General features: G+C 35.9%; 1 protein-coding gene across 2 annotated transcripts in view; it reads right to left on the bottom strand.

Moving 5' to 3' along the window:
• Positions 1–19,092, bottom strand: part of LOC128229677 (glutathione hydrolase 1 proenzyme-like) — a 39,373-nt gene extending 20,281 nt beyond the window's left edge. Inside the window, exon 1 of one of the 2 annotated variants that reach the window (XM_052941462.1) lies at positions 18,856–19,092. The gene's annotated coding sequence lies outside the window, so the exon portion shown is untranslated. The remainder of the gene's footprint in view (positions 1–18,855) is intronic. The other variant, XM_052941461.1, reaches the window with a different exon arrangement.
• Between the last annotated feature and the right edge of the window lie 558 nt (positions 19,093–19,650).

The following is a 19,650-nucleotide window of genomic DNA, read 5'->3' as shown; positions in this document are numbered from 1 at the left end:
GGACAATACAATTAGCATTACCAGGAAACAAAGAACCCCCACTGATTCGATTGGCTGCACGAAATCTTATTGCTATGGCAAAATTGGCGGCATTGTTCTCCGAGAGGTCCATACAAAAAGTCATCTTAGAACATTTAGTGTCATAAAGCGAAATCGCAGAATAGAGAGAATGTATTAATGCGCTTTGAGGATCTGGCTGGGGCTTAAGAAGAGATGATGAGATTGAAATTTTCAAGGGGTAGACGTGTTTAATCAGAAAGCAGGAGTTTTAAGGTGGGAGTGATTGACCTCCGTATACTCTCACTTCTAAGCCTGTTTTAAATTTGAACATCATTCAAGGCATCAATGTGGAACCACACCAAATTACATTTGGGGAAGATACTGAATGGTGAACCACAATGTCAAATGTCAGGCTAATTCGAAAGCCATCACAAATGATTGTGTTAATTTTTGATTATTTTCCTGTTAATTTTCTCAGCTAAATGAATTTTATATAAATGCAATTAGTAAGTAACACAATCCACATAGTCCCATGTATTCCAAAATGCAGTAATTTGGAGCGACCCTTTATTTACGATTTTTTTAAATGGACATTTCCATAAAAACGAAGATGACGTGTAACATAAACATAAGCGACGCAGAACAAAATTTAGCTCATTTTAGCTGGAAATTACGTCTACGCTATCGACAGACATCATGACATTATTTCCAACCGTTTCTTGTCATAAACAACTTGAAGGCGAATAAAGAGAAAGTTAAACTCACTGACGTTGAGCATTTCCATGTGTTGTTTTATTTGTTTTGTTCGACTTTTAGACCTCATAATTCGAATAGCTGAAGGGTAATTATATTTTTCATTGGATAATATATATATATATATATATATATATATATATATATATATACTTAAACTCGCCAACTTATTGGGACTATAATCCTATCCATATTTATTGGGACCTACTAGATATAATAGTGATACAGGCGTCACTGTCCTATATACAGTATAGATTGACTGTTGGAATGCTATGTATATCAATATACATCAGAAAATCTTGAGACATAGGTACCTTTTTAGTGTCACCAACTTCTTGGGTCAGACCCATCATTTTACTGGGGCTTTAGACCCAATATGTTATATATAATATATAAAATGCATTAAGCTATTGGGTCGAATCGGTATGATTCCACGCTTATCTTTGACACTAGGGCTGAATGAATTTAAAATTTCAAAATGTATGGATTTAGATATAACATGTCTTACTTCTAGTAGACATGATGATCAGATCTGTTAACAAAATTGGATCAGGAACCAATTTCCAAATTGGCCCACCAAGAGGCTTAAGTCGTTTCCTGAAAGTGGGGACAGTTGGAGGCAATCAAAAACTGACAGCAAGACATTAGTTTTTTTTAACTGAATATTGTAAAAAGAACTTCTGGATATAAAGAAGTATGAACAATCAACCCTGTAACCAATTTGATATGTAAATAGTTTGGACCCCGTCGAGACAGCATCTGTAGTTGTTTCATCAGGATCCTATTTATTTGCTTTGAAGGTTTATATCACTTTGAAATATAAATAGGTAATTTTGCCTCCGACTTCTAGATAAAATAGAATGTTTGACAATATTGACAATATTGTCAGAAAAGAGCATCAAAATATTTTAGTGATAGTTCTATTATCAATTTTAATTATTACATAATGATTGTCCAATTTGTAGGGCTGTGGATCGCCGGTCAAGTGGCGATCCGATTCGATCCACGAGTCAGAGATGACGATTCACAGATCGAACCACGAATCATCAGCATTAATTAACGACCACATAAACACCTTACGAAAATCATTTTCTTTAAATTTGTGTTGTAAAATAATATCTATTTTGATATTTGTGTTATAGCTTTCATCATCTGTTCATCGAAATTCAGTTTGAAAACTAGATGGGTGTTGTTTTCGAGCATAGCGTCGAAAACAGATGTCTCCCCTAGCATATGTTTGACCTAAAGAATGGGAGACAACTTTGTCATGAAGTAAATTAGAGTAATGGTTCCTGTACAAAGCAATCCCTCTCATTGAACTTTATCATTCTATGAAGTTTTATCAAATTACATCCAATACTTTTCATGGTATGCTCCAAATAAGAAAAAGTAGCAAAGGGAAATAACTGTGTTATTATGTAAAGTAGAGTTATGGCCTCTGCATAATGCATTTCCTCTCATTGAGCTTTACCATTCTATGAAGTTTTATAAAATTCCATCCAGTAATTGTCATAGTATGCTCTGGACAAAGTTTACACTATTTAACTATTGAACAAGGGGAGATAACTCTGCAACAAATTGGCTTAGAGTTATAACTCTTGCAGGATGCACAACTTTACATCGTCATCTATGTTGCAAGTTTCAATCATTTCCTTAAAGTAGTTTCTCAGTTATGCTCTGGACAAAGTACACTATAAAAATATTGAAAAAGGGGAGATAACTCTGCAACAAAATGGCCTAGAGTTATAACTCTTGCAAGGTGCACAACTTCACATCGCCATCTATCTATGTTCCAAGTTTCAATCAATTCCTTCAAGTAGTTTCCGAGTTCTGCTCCGGACAAAAAATTCCCAGAAGAATAAGAAGAAGAACTAGATAAGAAAAAGTAACAAAGGGACATAACTCTGTGATTATGTAATTAAGAGTTATGGCCCCTGAATAATGCATTTCCTCTCATTGAGCTTTACAATTGTATGAAGTTTTATAAAATTCCATCCAGTAGTTGTCATAGTATGCTCTGGACAAAGTTTACACTATTTAACTATTGAACAAGGGGAGATAACTTTGCAACAAAGTGGCCTAGAGTTATAACTCTTGCAGGATGCACAACTGCAGATCGCCATCTATTTATATTCCAAGTTTCCATCAATTCATTCAAGTAGCTTCTGAGTTCTGCTCTGGACAAAGTACACCATTAAAAAATTGAAAAAGGGGAGATAACTCTGCAAAAAAATGGTCTAGAGTTATAACTCTTGCAAGGGGCACAACTTCACATCGCCATCTAGCTATGTTCCAAGTTTCAATCAATTCCTTCAACTAGTTTCCGAGTTCTGCCTCGGACAAAAAAATTCCCAGAAGACTAAGAATAATAAGAATAAGAATAAGAATAACTACAAATACAATATGTCTCCCCCCTTTCAGAGAAGGGGAGACATAATAATAACAACACAGCAATGGAAAGATAGCAAATACTAGCAATACCCTTATGACTGTTCTTACTCAGTAGTTTCTTTCTCCTAGTGAATAGCTCACATACGAATCATTTAAGTCAAACGTTAATGCTGGCAAATTATTTATTTTACAAAGCGTGTGTGTATCAGTCATGTCAACCAATAAGCCCGATTTATTTATTTATTATTTTATATCCATAAAATTATAATTAATTTCTTGTTCATTGTCATTCTGATTTAAGATTTAATTTCAAAACATGTTTTTGTGTTTTGAAAATTCATACAAGAATATCATCGAATCTTATATAATGACAAAGGTTCGTTGCTACCTATAGATTGATTCTTTACTTTCTGTTCAGAAATGAACAGTTTAAAATGGCAAGATAATGAACAAAAACGTTATACTTTGTATAACTTATATAATGTGCAAAAGATTGCGATCCACCGGTCTCGGCAATGACGAATATCCGTACACGATTTTTAGGCCTGATTCACGGATATCCGAGTACTCGGATACTCGTAACAGCTCTACCAATTTGGATGATTGGGTTAATCAGTGCAGATAATTCGAATTATGTATACTTTTTATCATGTTTTATACGTTAATAATTGTTACTGTATTGGATAGGGTTAGTATTAATGAAGCTCGTTGTGTTAATAAATCGCTAAACAATAAACATAACTTTTTGTCATAATTATCAACACCTAACCTTAATACGTGTACCACAGTATTTAACCTTTTAATCAATGATGCCATTAAAAGCTTTAACAAACTAAGAAAATCCAGCGTTTTCAAACATTTTGTGGCCATTATACATGTATTTGAGCGTTGCAAATACCTACAGATGGAAACTTTGTGAGACACCGCCAGCTGTGAGAGTCCCAGCATCCAAACTATTTTGCATAAGAATTGACACATCCCATAATTCAATCAGTAATACCAAACCGGAACCGGAAGAGTTGTCAATTTAATCAAGTTCACTACTGTAACCATTATTTACCAGCAAACATTAACGAAACATTAACTCAATGTTAAGGAAATTTCGAAGTCCCTCTGTAACAGTCCCTAGGTCTTGAATGGACCGCTATTCTTGCACACAGTTTGGAGGTCTTAAGAACCTGTGTAAATTACATCGAATGATATCGAGGGATTACTGCCAGAAGGAGCTATGTGCTTCTGGCAGCAACCCCTCGATATACCGGTATAGTGGTATATCATAACAGCGGTAGTAACATTTGCTAGTATAATCGTGAACTTGCAGTTAGAATGAGGTAAAATATGAAAGAACCATTTTAAAAAAATAATTCGGTAATCACTTAACCTATTCATTAGTGATTGTAATCAGCCCCCAAAAAGTTCGTCGATTAATCAGTGGTCAAAGTTGACGATTAATCGACTAAAGTCAACTAAAAGGGACAGTATTAATGTTTGTGAGAAAAGTTGCAAAACTTCATTAGAACTAATGTTGTAAAGGTTAAATGACTACTATAATACTCTTTGATGCTTGATACAGTATTGTTATCCCCCGACACAAAAGTTGGGGGTATATAGGAGGATATAGAGAACTTATAGAAAAATACTTTCTTTCAATTAAAAACTAGTGATAAAAGTGCAGTATTTTTTCGAAGGCAAAGACGCATGCCTTCTACAGTACTAATGAAGCATTTTCGGGTTTGGGCAAATTTCGTCAACGAATATTTGCGGCCGTCATCGTCAAGTCAGAGGGCTACTCGTCAACGATTCGTTGACTTTCTGATTAATCAGTACATCACTACTATTCATGCCTGAATTAATAGTGGGATTTTCCAATTTATTCCACGGAACAGTCTATTTTGATACAATAAGGACAAACTTTCCAAAGTGTTAAGATTTTTGATTTTTTTGGAAATTTCAGGTTGAGCAAACATAGTCCGCTTATCTGGGTCTACACCATTTGCCTATGTCTACTTTTGTCGACTTTAGGCATAAGTGCGTTAAAACAAAAGTGCAGATAGTTCCTTGAGCATTAGCCTTAAAATGGACTTTTCCATGCGATCTATAAAGACAAATTCAGTCTGAGATTTTGGGGGATTTTTTTGAGAAAAAAATATGAATAAATCTAATTTTTTTACAAAAAGTGAAACCCTGATCAGAGGGCTCCATCAGGAGCCCTCTGATCTGGTTTACACGTTTTTGCAAAGGACGCTGAAACTCGTCGCTAGGGCTGAATGGGCTAAGCGAGCACGTGTCACACTGACCGTCTACGCAGTTTCATTTTTTTTCAGGACACTAAACATTTTAATGGCTTAGCTCTACAATAAGCTGAAAAGCACAGGACTGCAGATCTAAAACGGCTGAAAAATGACGTTGTGTGGGAAAAGGACCTTATGGAGGGACACAATGTGCAAGATTTGACCAGACGCCTCGTTCTGCCCGGCGGCTGATCAAAGCCTGCACTTTTTGTCACATAGGACTGTATAGTCTAGTAGAAAAACATTTTATCACTCTGTGTGCAGTATAAACTATAAATATCAACATAAACGTGTGAAAGCAGCTGCTTTATGACGTACGTCATGGTTTGTTCCGCAATAAGGTCCTTTTCGCAGATGACGTCAAATGTTTTTGTCGCTATATTAAGAGGCTGCGGCCACACATAATTTTGCTTACGATAGTTTAACCCTGAACCCGCCGATAAAATTATCGTCTGCTTAATCCAAACTGCTTCAATCTAGGAAATTGTGGAAATATGTCTTGGTATCTGTGAAGTTGCATAGGGGCATTTTCAATGCATCTAAAAACAAGAAAAATGTGTTTGTGAAACACGAATGCCCCCCAGGCGGCACTTTTGTAAAAAAACTCAAAATTTCAAAGGAGCATAACTCCATCAAAATTGCAAACATAGTTACAAACCTTGCACAGCTGGAAAGCTCGTCACAAGGAAGACACATGCCAAGTATTAAAGCTCTATGATCAATGGTTGAAAAGTTATAGCCAAGGTTAAGTTTTCGGTTAAAGGGGCATAACTCCTTAAATATTGCAGACAGAGTTACAAATCTTGCACAGCTGGAAAGCTCTTGTCACAAGGAAGACACATGCCAAGTATGAAAGCTCTATGACCAATGGTTGAAAAGTTATAGCCAAGGTTAAGTTTTCGTGACACAGACAGACAAACAGACAGACAGGGCAAAACCTATATGCCCCCGAATCACAGATTCTGGGGGCATAAAAAGAGGTGGCGCCCACGTTTACAGGCCGTGTGACTATGATTGGAATTTTTAAAGTCTTCTTACGTGAGCTAGCCCCTTGAAGTACGTAAGTTCGGCCACCTAAGCTATAGCTAGTTTGTTTATTTGCACATGCTCGTAAGCCATGTCACCCTGAAATAATTGACCTAAACATGGAACAAAATATCAATTATTTGTCTAAATAGATCTAATAGTGAAGAAAAAAAAGCTTCCGGTCGAGATATTATCAATAGAAAACATTATGAGCAAGTTTGGCGACACAAGGTTCTAAATTCTGGCCTATAAAGTGGTTATTAGGTTATTAGCAAATTGTTGACCACGCTCGTTCACAAAAGCTCACCCCGAGCTGTGCTCAGGTGAGCTAAAAAAATAAAATCGAGAAACGCATTATGGACGGATTTTCCGGGGCAAAAAGTAGGTCAAGGTCAATGTCACATGAAAGGGACTATCCAATGAAGCAACTGTCCAAATATGGAAGCAATCCATTGAAGGATAAAATAATTATAGCACTTTTACCAAAAGGTGGTCCTGTGCGGACGCCCGCCCGCCCGGACATCACTATTTTAATAGACGATTTTTTTCGTTGAAAAATCAGTCCAAAAATGTTTGCATGGGTCCTACTTTTTAAAGTCATCAGATGTGCGTTTCCTTCAGCTAGACTCTCAAAGTAAGAGGAAGTCAGAGGTAGATTTTAATCTTGCTTAAAAAGAAACGATCTAGCTTTTAGCAAAATGACCTTGCTTGCCTACGAAAGATTATTCCCCAACCTTTCCAAACCTAGGTGCTAGTTTTAAGCGGTCCGTAAACCTAGGTAGGGACTGGATTTCCTAGCCTCAAGAAACACACCTCCAAGTTAATAATACATAAAATTCAAATGATTTGGGAATAAATCAGACAAAGCTAAAATTTCATTTTAACTTTTATTCTTAAAGAACTCTTTTATGAACTAGAAAACGTGTCCATAGGACACAGATGCCCCCACTAGTGCTTTGTCAAAAATGCAGATTTTTCACTAAATCAAGGCCCATAACTCCGTAAAAATACATTTTAGCTGGCTAAAAATACTCAGGTGCACAAATTGACACCCTAAATAATACATCCATGCAGTTTTAAGTCACTACTACAAACGCTTTTAGAGTTATGGACGACACAAACTAAAAATGCCGCTTTTTCACTAAATCAAGGCCCATAACTCCGTAAATATAAATTTTGGTCGGATAAATACCCAGGTGCACAAGTTCATACCCTGAATAATACATCCATGAAAGTTCAAGTCTGTACTACAAATACTTTTAGAGTTACGGATGACACAAACTAAAAATGCCGTTTTTTCACTAAATCAAGGCCCAAAACTCCGTAAATATAAATTTTGGCCGGATGAAAATACCCAGGTGCACAAGTTCACACCCTGAGTAATACATCCATGAAGTTCAAGTCTGCACTACAAAGGCTTTTAGAGTTACAGATGACACAAACTAAAAATGCCATTTTTTCACAAAATCAAGGCCCATAACTCCGTAAATATCAATTTTGGCCGGATGAAAATACCCAGGTGCGCAAGTTCCCACCCAGAGTATTACATCCATGAAGTTTCAAGTCTGAACTACTAACGGTTTTTGAGATACACGCGACACAAACTTTTCGGAACGTACAGACAGACGGAATGACAGACAGACAGACAGACAGACGGACGGACAAAGGCAAATCTATATGCCCCCCCCCCTTTTTTAAGAGAGGGGGCATAAAAATACATGTTGTACCATTTATACAACAAAAAGTAACAAAGAGCAAAGCTCGCCTAGAGCTAACTGTTTGAAATAAGTACATCCCCTCCATGTCTAGGTTTTTTGCCCTGGAGTTAGGCCGGACAAAGCTAATTTTGCCTACTTTAACACATCAAGGGGAGATAACTCTGGTCAGGGTCATGTGACCCGTACCAAATTCACAGAGGCGAAAGTTTACAACATGGCCATTAATTTCTGAAAGTTTGATAAAGATTTGTTGAATAATAACAAAGAAGAATCCCGGACAGGGCTTATTTTGCCTACTTTAACACATCAAGGGGAGATAACTATGGTCTGTAGTGGACATGGTGTTTATTATATTAACATATGATAATAAATATCATGTCCACTACACTGCTCTGTTTGCAACATAAAATATTGTAGTCTGGATATTGTTCTACAAATTACAAGTATAATTCACAAACTATGAAAATGATCTAATAATATATGCATAGTAGGCAGAGTTTTTTTTACATGAACATTAAACAGGTAAAGGGTTAAAATTTGGATAAAACATATTTTCATCATCTTTAATTATGAAGTATCTATATTCAGCCTTCCATTGCATCTCCATTTCAAATATAAGCTCCCTACAGCAAATATTTCAACTATCAATCAGATTTAAACTAAAAATGACTCAGTTCAAATCCTGTGAAATTTGACTAAAATTACCAATTGCTTGAAACAGTATCTATGCAGAATCTATGTTCAGCATACAGGGCACTTCCATTTCAAATATGTGACGTCGTCTGAGAAAATGGGACCAATTGCGGAAAACATGGTGACATTATATATCAGCTGTTTTCACACATGTGTCGTTATTTTTTAGTTTAATCTTCACACACAGAGAGAGAAAATGTTTTCTCTACACGTCTATGGGTGACAAAAAGTGCAGACTTTGATCAGACGTCGCGCAGAATGAGCGGCGTCTGATCTAAGTTTGCATTTTTTTGTCCCGCAATTGGTCCCATTTTTTCAAACGACGTCACATATAAGCTCCCTACAGCAAATATTTCAACTATCAATCAGATTTAAACTAAAAATGACTCAGTTCAAATCCTGTGAAATTTGACTAAAATTACCAATTGCTTGAAACAGTATCTATGCAGAATCTATGTTCAGCATACAGGGCACTTCCATTTCAAATATGTGACGTCGTCTGAGAAAATGGGACCAATTGCGGAAAACATGGTGACATTATATATCAGCTGTTTTCACACATGTGTCGTTATTTTTTAGTTTAATCTTCACACACAGAGAGAGAAAATGTTTTCTCTACACGTCTATGGGTGACAAAAAGTGCAGACTTTGATCAGACGTCGCGCAGAATGAGCGGCGTCTGATCTAAGTTTGCATTTTTTTGTCCCGCAATTGGTCCCATTTTTTCAAACGACGTCACATATAAGCTCCCTACAGCAAATATTTCAACTATCAATCAGATTTAAACTAAAAATGACTCAGTTCAAATCCTGTGAAATTTGACTAAAATTACCAATTGCTTGAAACAGTATCTATGCAGAATCTATGTTCAGCATACAGGGCACTTCCATTTCAAATATGTGACGTCGTCTGAGAAAATGGGACCAATTGCGGAAAACATGGTGACATTATATATCAGCTGTTTTCACACATGTGTCGTTATTTTTTAGTTTAATCTTCACACACAGAGAGAGAAAATGTTTTCTCTACACGTCTATGGGTGACAAAAAGTGCAGACTTTGATCAGACGTCGCGCAGAATGAGCGGCGTCTGATCTAAGTTTGCATTTTTTGTCCCGCAATTGGTCCCATTTTTTCAAACGACGTCACATATAAGCTTCCTAGGGCAAATATTATTTCATGGAGCAACAGTGCATTACAACACTAACCCCAAAACCTTAACAGATTTCAGCCAAAAAGAATAAGTCCTATAGGCTATTACAGGTGTAATTATGAATAAAATTTAAAACTTAATTTCAATTAAGAAATGAACGCCTTCTCGCGTCTGTTCTCGGGTATATGAATACAACAGGTCGCGTGCAGAGTTCGTAAACCCCGAAGGGGTTTACATTAACTATGCATGCGACCTGTTGTATTCATATACCCGTTGAAATGTAGCGAGTAGGCGTTCATTTCTTATATTTATATTATCATTTATATTATTTCTAATTATATCAAAAGAATAATAGTCGATTTATTGGATGCCTCGAGCGATCACAGTAGCTCATCCTGAGCTTTGCTCAGGTGAGCTAAAACGCGTGACATGAAAAGTGTGACGGACAGACAGATGGACGGACAGACGGCTGGACAGACGGACTAAGACAGACGCCAGAGAAGTGATCGTTTAGTGTCACCTTCTGCCTACAGCAGGTGACACAAAAACCCTAGAACCATCAGTACTTCTGCCCCAGCTCCTGACACAACAAGGTTTTGTTATTATGGGCTATTACTCAATAATCGTCTTGAAGAGACAATTCAAAACTATAAGTCCCGTGCATGGAGGTCAACTCTCGTCTATTATTTCCCAAGACCATAAACATAATTCTGACAACAAAGCATCACAGAGTTATGGCTCTTGGTCAGATTAAAGCCCTTGTGATTGTAAACAGCTGTGTGAAGTTTCATTGCAGTAGCTTCAAGAACAAAGAAGTTATAGCCAAGGTTAAAGTTTTTCATGCCTACACCAACCATGACAATGACGACAACAACGACAATGCCAACTCCTATATACCCCTTCTCGAACTTGGTTTCTGGGGGTATAAAAATAAGCATCAACTACAGACCATGATCATCTATAACACCACATAAGGTAGTCCTTAGCTGAATGCGTTTCAATTAATGGTACTGACTAGATTAAAGATCACGGTGGCGATGACCTATTGATCGAGTTATTCAAGTTACGGTATTGAGCAGAAATGTTTGAGTGCACAGGCATTCTATATATCAGATAACTGTGACATTGACATTGATTTGGTCCCTAATTAAGTGTTGCCTTGGTGCCCGATAACATAACCTTCAAATTAAAGATAGCTACTGGTAGTATTTGAGATTGGTGACCCAACAATGTATTATACATTTTTTTTATATATTCCATGAGAACTCTGAATAATTGTTGGGTCATAAAACAATTGACCCAACAATGTAATATATATATAACTTGCAAAACTCCAAGAATTGTTGGGTCATAATTTTTTAATCCATGGTTGCCCTAAGCTGAATAGTATTAAAGTTATTGAGCGGACAAGAATGGCTAACAGACAAAAAGACAATGTATTATACATTTTTTTATATATTCCATGAGAACTCTGAATAATTGTTGGGTCATAAAAAAATTAACCCAACAATGTAATATATATATAACTTGCAAAACCCTAAGAATTGTTGGGTCATAAATTTTTAATCCATGGTTGCCCTAAGCTGAATAGTATTAAAGTTATTGAGCGGACAAGAATGGCTGACAGACAAACAGACAGAGGGATGGACAAGCGGAAGATGCGCCATAACAAAATACAACCAAAGTTTCTTTGGGCATATAAAAAGAAATGATTAACAAGAGCTGTCACAGTCACATGACACATGCCCCAAAAGGACTGGGTCTAGCATGAAGGCACTTTTTCACAATTGTGCATGCAATAGGGGTTGGGAGTGCCCATTTACGCACTAATGTCAAAGGTGAAGGTTTGTGATTTTTTAAGATTTAACTTACTGACCTACTTTATGACCTGGCCCCACCCTTGATTGAACTTGATCAAGATATTATCAAGAAATAATCCTGAGCTAGTTTCAGGAAGATTGGGTAAAAAATGTGGCCCTTAAAGCCTAAATAGGATTTTTCAAAGATTTGACCTACTGACCTACTTTTTGACCTGGCCCAACCCATGGTCAAACTCGATTGAGATATCATCAAACAAATATTCTGACTGAATTTCAGGAAGATTGGGCAAAAAATGGGGCTCCTACAGGGTAAACAGGATTTTTCGAAGATTTGACCTACTGACCTATTTTTTGACCTTGCCCCATCCATGACTGAACTCGATCAAGACATCATCAAGAAAAACATCCTGAGCAAGTTTTTGGCCCGAGGTCTGACCAAAACTGTCACTTTTGTTTTGGCTTAAAGGGATTCAAAAGAGTTCCTATCCAATTTTGTCTACTATATATGATCATTTTCATCAGGTTTTGCAAAAAAATTAATGACCCAACAGTTCTTAGGGTTTTGTAAGTAGTATATATTACATTGTTGTGTCAATTCCATTTGGTTAGCACTGCCTGATACTTCACTAGTCTTGGTCTGAGATTAAACTGTCTCACTAGTCTTGGCCTGTGAGTAAACTGTCTCAATGGTCATGGTCTCTATGGGAACAGGACTTGTATGAAAACAATTTATGACCCAACAGGTATTCATGTATAATATGTTGTTGGATCACTGATCTCCATTACAGCTTGTAGCTTTCTTAGCTCTAAAGGTAACCTTAAGGGGCATCTAGGCAACATTGTTGGTTAATTCGGAACCATATTAACTGTCACTTTTGTTTTGGCTTAAAGGGACTCTTTTTGGGCCCCTAGCCAATTTTGTCTACTATATATCATCACTTTCACCAGGTTTTGCGAGAAAATTTATGACCCAACAATTCTAAGGGTTTTGCAAGTAATATATATAACATTGTTGGGTCAACTGTTTCCATCTGGTCAGCACTGCACTGCCTGCTGCCTCATTAGTCCAGGTCTAAGATTAAAATGTCCCACCAGTCCTGGTTTGAGAGTTAATTGTCTTACAAGCCTTGGTCTGAAGTTCAAACTACATTGTTTAGTGAACAGGGGTGCCAGGGGGCAAAGCCCCCGAAAGCTCCTGGGTTTAAATGGAAATCAAGACTCAAAATGCAATCTCCTGCTACCTTTTGAACTATCAAGTGTTATGTATTCAGTTCACAGTTGGGACTTTTCAATCAAATGAATGAAATAACCATTTTGGTAGAAGCTGATAATGATTATCAGCCTCTGTTCGAACGTTTTCTCCATTCACACAAGACTATTCCAAAGTCTTAACACTTTACTCCTAGGCCTGCAACAATACAGGTACTTCTCGGTTCGGTTCAGTTTCGATTATTACCCTCTCGGTTATCGATTATTCGGTTCGGAAATAGGGAACACAAGATAATTATAGAAACACTTTAAAACAACTCATTTACTTGCCAATATTCATCTAATAAGACTAATATATACATCTGTCAACTGTATCAACTATCAAGTTATGCTGCAAGCCTTCTTGAAGAAGCCGAAATGCTTCCAAAGTGCCGATTTTAAAGCAGCCAGTGGATCGCACAATTCAGACATTTTTACCTAACAACGGTAGGCAGAATATTATCGGCAAGCTGATTGGTCCAAATAAGCGGTATAGTCTAATGGGCCGTCATGGCCGTAAATTGACGCACCGAACCGAAATTTTGCGGCGCCAAACCGAAAATCGAACCGAGAAAAAAGAATCGAAAATAACCGAACTTCGGTGAACCGTTGCAGTCCTATTTACTTCATACATTAATTTTAGATCATCACTTCATTTTCTATAAATTTGTATTGTTTACAAATTTATAGAAAATGAAGTTAAAAAAAAGAGCACAAAATGAACTTGAAAAAAATGATGGTCTGAATACCTTTAAAAATATCATGGGAAATGGAGCATTTTGCTCTATAGGAGCACATACTCTAATTTCATTTAAATTTTCAACCACTTTAAGTTTCAAAGGTTTCAATAGGTGCACTGTGCTTGTGTGGAGGAAGGGTGAAGTCTGAGCATGCAAGAATAAGAGACCTGGTCCAAATTTCATAAACAATATCCGACTCAAGCTTATGTGAAAACTGTATTTGAGCTGAGAAAAAAACATAATTTGTTTTTGACACTTGCCCACTAATTCTTAATGTGTTTTAGAAACATATTGAGAATGAGTGGGCAAGTGTCCAAAACATTTTTTTTATTTTTTTTGGACACTTGCCCAAAATCCGGAATTCTGGAATTTTGTCACCCCTGAGTGAAACAAGCAGAGCAGACCCAGATCTTTAGGAGCTGCCTGATCTGGGTCTACTCTGTTTGCAAGGGCGTGAAAACACGTGATAAACAGGTAAATGGTTGAGAAAGGTGCTAATGAAATTTTCACATCATGTCACATCGTCACCTTAAGTCCACAAAAATGTTACTCCTTCAAAAATGCGAGGGCGTTACATCTTTGTGGAATTATAAATGCGACAGCATGTTGTTATAAAATAGGCACAAGTGGCTAAAACTGCTTCTGGATAAGAGTGGGTGTATCCTTGAAATGTTCTCGAGATATTTTTATCCAGTTTTGAAATACTTTAAAATATGATTTAATAAAATGGAAAGCTTTCGTAACACTGACACGATACTACCAGGAAACACGCTGATTAAACCCGGAAGTGGTACTGTGGCCGTATCTGCGATGCCCATATATTAGACATTCCCCCTGTTCTAGGAATCCAAACATCCGGTTGCGATTCTAATAAGTGGTCAAACATAGGAATAGATTGAGAAATGGATATTTTAGAACATGCAATACACACCTTATCTTAAGCTCTGATTAATTATACACAATTGCTAGTCAGGACTCGTCAGGATTTGTCAGTGCTTTACAAACATCTTTCACAACCAGACAGCAGTGTTTGGAAAATTTAAACACATACACACTTGTTGACAGTTGTTAGATAATACTTAGTGACGACAAACTTGCTTTGCCTATGTGTTATTTTTGGTTGTCTTCGTCTGCTTTCGGATTATACACTGACGAGCAATGAAAACGCAACAAAGAATATATGCTTCAATATCTTTTGAATGCAAACATATACACATCTCTTAAGGTCGTCATTTCATCTAGCAAAGTGTTAAGATTTAATGCCTGCAGAAAAAGAAAATTTAAACAAGGCATTGCCTGAGAGACGGGTGTGCAAGATGTGGTACCCAGAGCAACACAGTTACCACGCCTGTGTCAAGCTGACTGTAACTTCAATACGATGGCTACGGCGCAACACGACAATTTGCAAAGCCGATGACAACTTCCACCGTAGTCCCTAAGTCTTCTTGACACAGTTTCCAATGTTTTGGTTTACCACCGTGTCCTGACCAAGTCTTCTGTCGTCGATTGGGCTGCAAGGAATCGATTACGTTAACGTTGGTAGACATTCTGTCTTGACGGCGTTGCACGCTGTGTACCTTGTCATGGACAGTCTGAAACGGAGCCCGTGACGTTATACCGTTCAATCTGAAGACTGACTTTTCGATTGTTTTATCGTGTCATTGCCTATTTCTTAGAGATTTGCTATTTCAGGTGATTTTCATAAAGTAAATCAACGCACACGTGCAATAAAAGTAAAAACGAATTTTAAAAACGTCGCTAAGAAAGCGTGCGCGTCGCGGACGTTGAATACGCCAGAAGTCCGGCCGTAGTCAGTCATGGTTGATTTCAGAAAACAAAACCCATTTCAGGGAGTAGCATAGGTAACTAATATGAAATATGTCTTGGTCTGTTGTCTACGAAAATGCACGTTTTGTAGTTACACTCAAAAATACTTGTTGCATTTTCATTGCTCGTCAGTGTACCCACTCCCCTATTGTATGTTGATTGTTAACTCATATCAGAATGTCAACCAGCTTGGATCCGAATGGGACGTCCAATTACTCGGCGTCTCATTTGGATTCAAGTTGTATGCTTATGAAGTGATACGATGATGTACAGGAAAGAAATAAAAAAATAAACCATTATTTAGCATTTAAGAAACAGATTTTTAGGGAAGGAGCATTAAACTTCATAGAAAGTAATATTTAGAAAGTTTTCTTGCACTAGAATGCCTGATTTTTTTTCCTGGGATCTATACTGGCTGACATAGGAGTTATTCTATGAATTAAATTATTTTGAGTTACATGTTAATGTTCACATCTACCCAATAACTGATAGAGACACATTCTAACGCATCTAGAGAATGTAGAATGTGATATTTAAAAACACGATGAAACATGGAAACTTTGCTCCTAAGGAGCCAATTCTCCATTTTACATCATATTTTCAAAGCTATTCACAAGCAAAAAAAAAAAATTGAATTATTTATAGAAAATGATGTCATCATCTATATAATAGTACATCAACTAAACGGTTAAGGTGTTATATTGCTACGTTAAGGTTTGTTGTTACTGTGTATGGAAAAAAATAAGTATAACATATACCAATAACGATAGCTTTTCCACTTTATTGTGATGTCCCAATATATTGCAATATTGGGTCAAAATATATAATATAATATACAAATATACACGAAACACGGTGCGTGTATATTTGGCGACCCAACAGTGAAATTGCGACCCAATAAATGTGTTTAGGAATACAGGTTGCAATCACGTATTTGACCCTGCAGATACATTTAAAACAAACAATTATGTTGGGTCCTTATATGTTGGGTCTTTGACCCAATATTGAGGTATGCCCCAATAAATACACCGTGGACCCAATAATTCGGGTGTAAATATAAACAGGGCCCCAATATTTTAGAGGTTTTAAAACTATATATATATATATATATATATATATATATATATATATATATATATATATATATATATATATATATATATATATATTTTTATAAAATTATATATCAGATACTAAATATTTTCAAATAAATATGATTACCGGTTTTATTTATTAAAAAGAACATCTTAAAATGCCTTATTTCATGCGCACATGCTGTTTTATCACTAAAACGATTGTTGGCCCAAATAACTAACTTCTAACTATATTACGCCAATGTAAAATATAGGTATATAATGCTTTGTTTTCATTAAAGCCACACGGCAAGAATAAACTGATTCAAAACAAAACCTATGAAAAGTAGTAAGGAATTACAATAAATCATCCAGTTGTTATTACGACAAAACGACAAAGTAACGTCATGTTATTAAGCCTGACTCTTTTTAGCCTGACCTTTTGACGTTACCTAATAATTCTCCCAGATGAAAGATATACCGTAAAATAACGTAAAAATAATGTATAGAGAGACTAAAGAATACAAGCTGACGTTCGGTCCCTTGACGCTGCATAATGCAAACATATGATAATTCTAGCCTCTGTTCTTCTTTGAAACAAACTAGCTTGTGTAAAAGATGATCCTTTCGATATGACTGTACAGTTTTTCAAAACAAGGAATCTTACCAGCATTTTCGTTCAAGACAAAATACCGTTTCAAATACTAAAGCATGAAAAGTGCTTTCTTTTTAAAAAAATAATGTCTGGATGTGAACATTCATTTTTCAACTCCCATACTGAGAATAATATTTCTTTGACAGGGATAGTGTTCTAGCAGTACTTTTGATGTCATATATAGAAACCATTTACTAAAGTCTTACTTAAACATTAAACAGTAGATATTAAAAACCTTTAGAAATAAGATTGAGAGATGCGACAATATTTCCTTTCCTTTCGTTTCATTACAAGAATATTGACTCGGAGACGATGTAACACGAAACGAACCAATCCCTTTCGTTTGCGATATGTATAAATGTCAGTTTTGTGCCATTCAGTCTTGCTTTATATTTTTAACAAAACATGTTTTGCTATTACCGTCAAAACAAAGTATATTTCGTCATACGTTGTTAATGCATATTTGTGAAATTGCTTTTACTTGTATCTGAATATACATCATGCTTTATCACAACAATAAACATGCTTGATGGGTAATATTTTTAGCAAGGAGAATGCCAAGAGCGCTAGCATAACGACGCGTTTTGAAAGCTGACAGTCATTGTACTTTTATCTTGTAGGTTTTCATAAAATGACAGCTCCTGAAAATGTTCCACGTACGCTACCGACAATGGAGTTAAATTAGTGTCCTAAATCTGCACGCTTTAATCAGGTGTTTAGGTCGATATGGCAAAAACATATTAAAGAAAAAACATCTATGACAATATACAATGAGGACTTTGTCCTTTTTGATTTAACCCTATTTCTAAATTTAACAATTACAATAATAATAATAAAAACAATTACAATAATAATAATAATAATAATAATAATAATAATAATAATAATAATAATAACACTACTACTACTACTACTGCTACTACTATTACTACTACTACTACTACTAATAATAATTATAACAATGACAATAACAATAACAATAATAATATAAATAATAATAATAATAATAATAATAATAATAATAATAATAATAATAATAATAATAATAATAATAATAATAATAATAATGATAATATCATCAACAACAACAACAACAATAATAAGTCCGATATCTAAATATCAACAAAAAAATGCAGTCCACAAATCCTTCAAAATATATAAATTTTGATTTAAAAGGAAACAAGCGATAATCTGATGATTGGTGTTAATGACAGGAAACTACTGGTCGTTGCCTGAAGTACCGGTTAAGTGGCCAGTTAAATGGTATAGTGACACGAGTGGTCAATTTCGTCTTCCTATAGCTAATTCGGTAAGTAAAATCCTTATCTCAGTTGTTATTTACTGAGAGTTCAGTCCTTGTACTATAGTCTCGCAAACAACTAAAAACAATAACACTCATAGAACTGGTATAAGAATACAATAATGTGATGTTCCAAACGAAATACCATTCAATTACAGTAAAACTTACAACTTCTGGAATATTTAATCCGATGGCTACACGGTATCAGTTAAACTGTTAATAAATTCCTCGCTGCTCCACATTGCTCACAATCCTGATAGGCATTGATAGAAGGCAGCCAGCGAAGTGCTTCCCTGGTTTTATATCGTTCAGTAGCTATTCATGTGTCATCATGGTTTGGGCAAAAGTAGTAAATAGTAAACTGTTGGTTAAACTTCGTAATTTCGCATCGCTGACATTACAGTAGCGCTTTTGTTATTTAAGAGTCCGGTTTGTGATTCAAAATGAAATATGATCAGCATCGCAAGTGATCTGGTAGCCTAATGGCGTGTCAATTAACAACTTATTATTTCATTAGCGGCCAATTATTATATAGCCCATTTCCTGAGTACGTTGCTGACCAATAGTTGGATGGTGAGTAGATAATGAAGTAGCGTGTCAATTTTAATGAACTGGTTTTTGGACCCGAGATATTTGAATTAATGTTTATTCTATTTATCCATGGTGACTGACCCCTGGCCCAATACTCTTTAATGTAATCACGCTATTTTTGTTTTGGTATTAATTGTGTAATTTTCCGTTTAAAAGAAAAACAATATTGAGAGTAATCGCGATAAACTATTTTTGCTTTAGAAATCAAGATTAAGTCATTAATTTGGATACTCGAAAATATACTTAAGAGTGCTATGAGTTAAGTTTTCCGAGAAATGAAGCGCCAGTTAATTGTAATCGAACAGATATGTTTAAACATGTAAACGCGCTTTTGACAATCGCTCTGGGTTTTTAACATTGCCGTAATCTTTA

The sequence above is a fragment of the Mya arenaria genome, chromosome 4 (genome assembly GCF_026914265.1).
Source record: "Mya arenaria isolate MELC-2E11 chromosome 4, ASM2691426v1".
Taxonomy (NCBI): domain Eukaryota; kingdom Metazoa; phylum Mollusca; class Bivalvia; order Myida; family Myidae; genus Mya; species Mya arenaria.
This window is presented reverse-complemented; position numbering and strand designations above follow the sequence as displayed.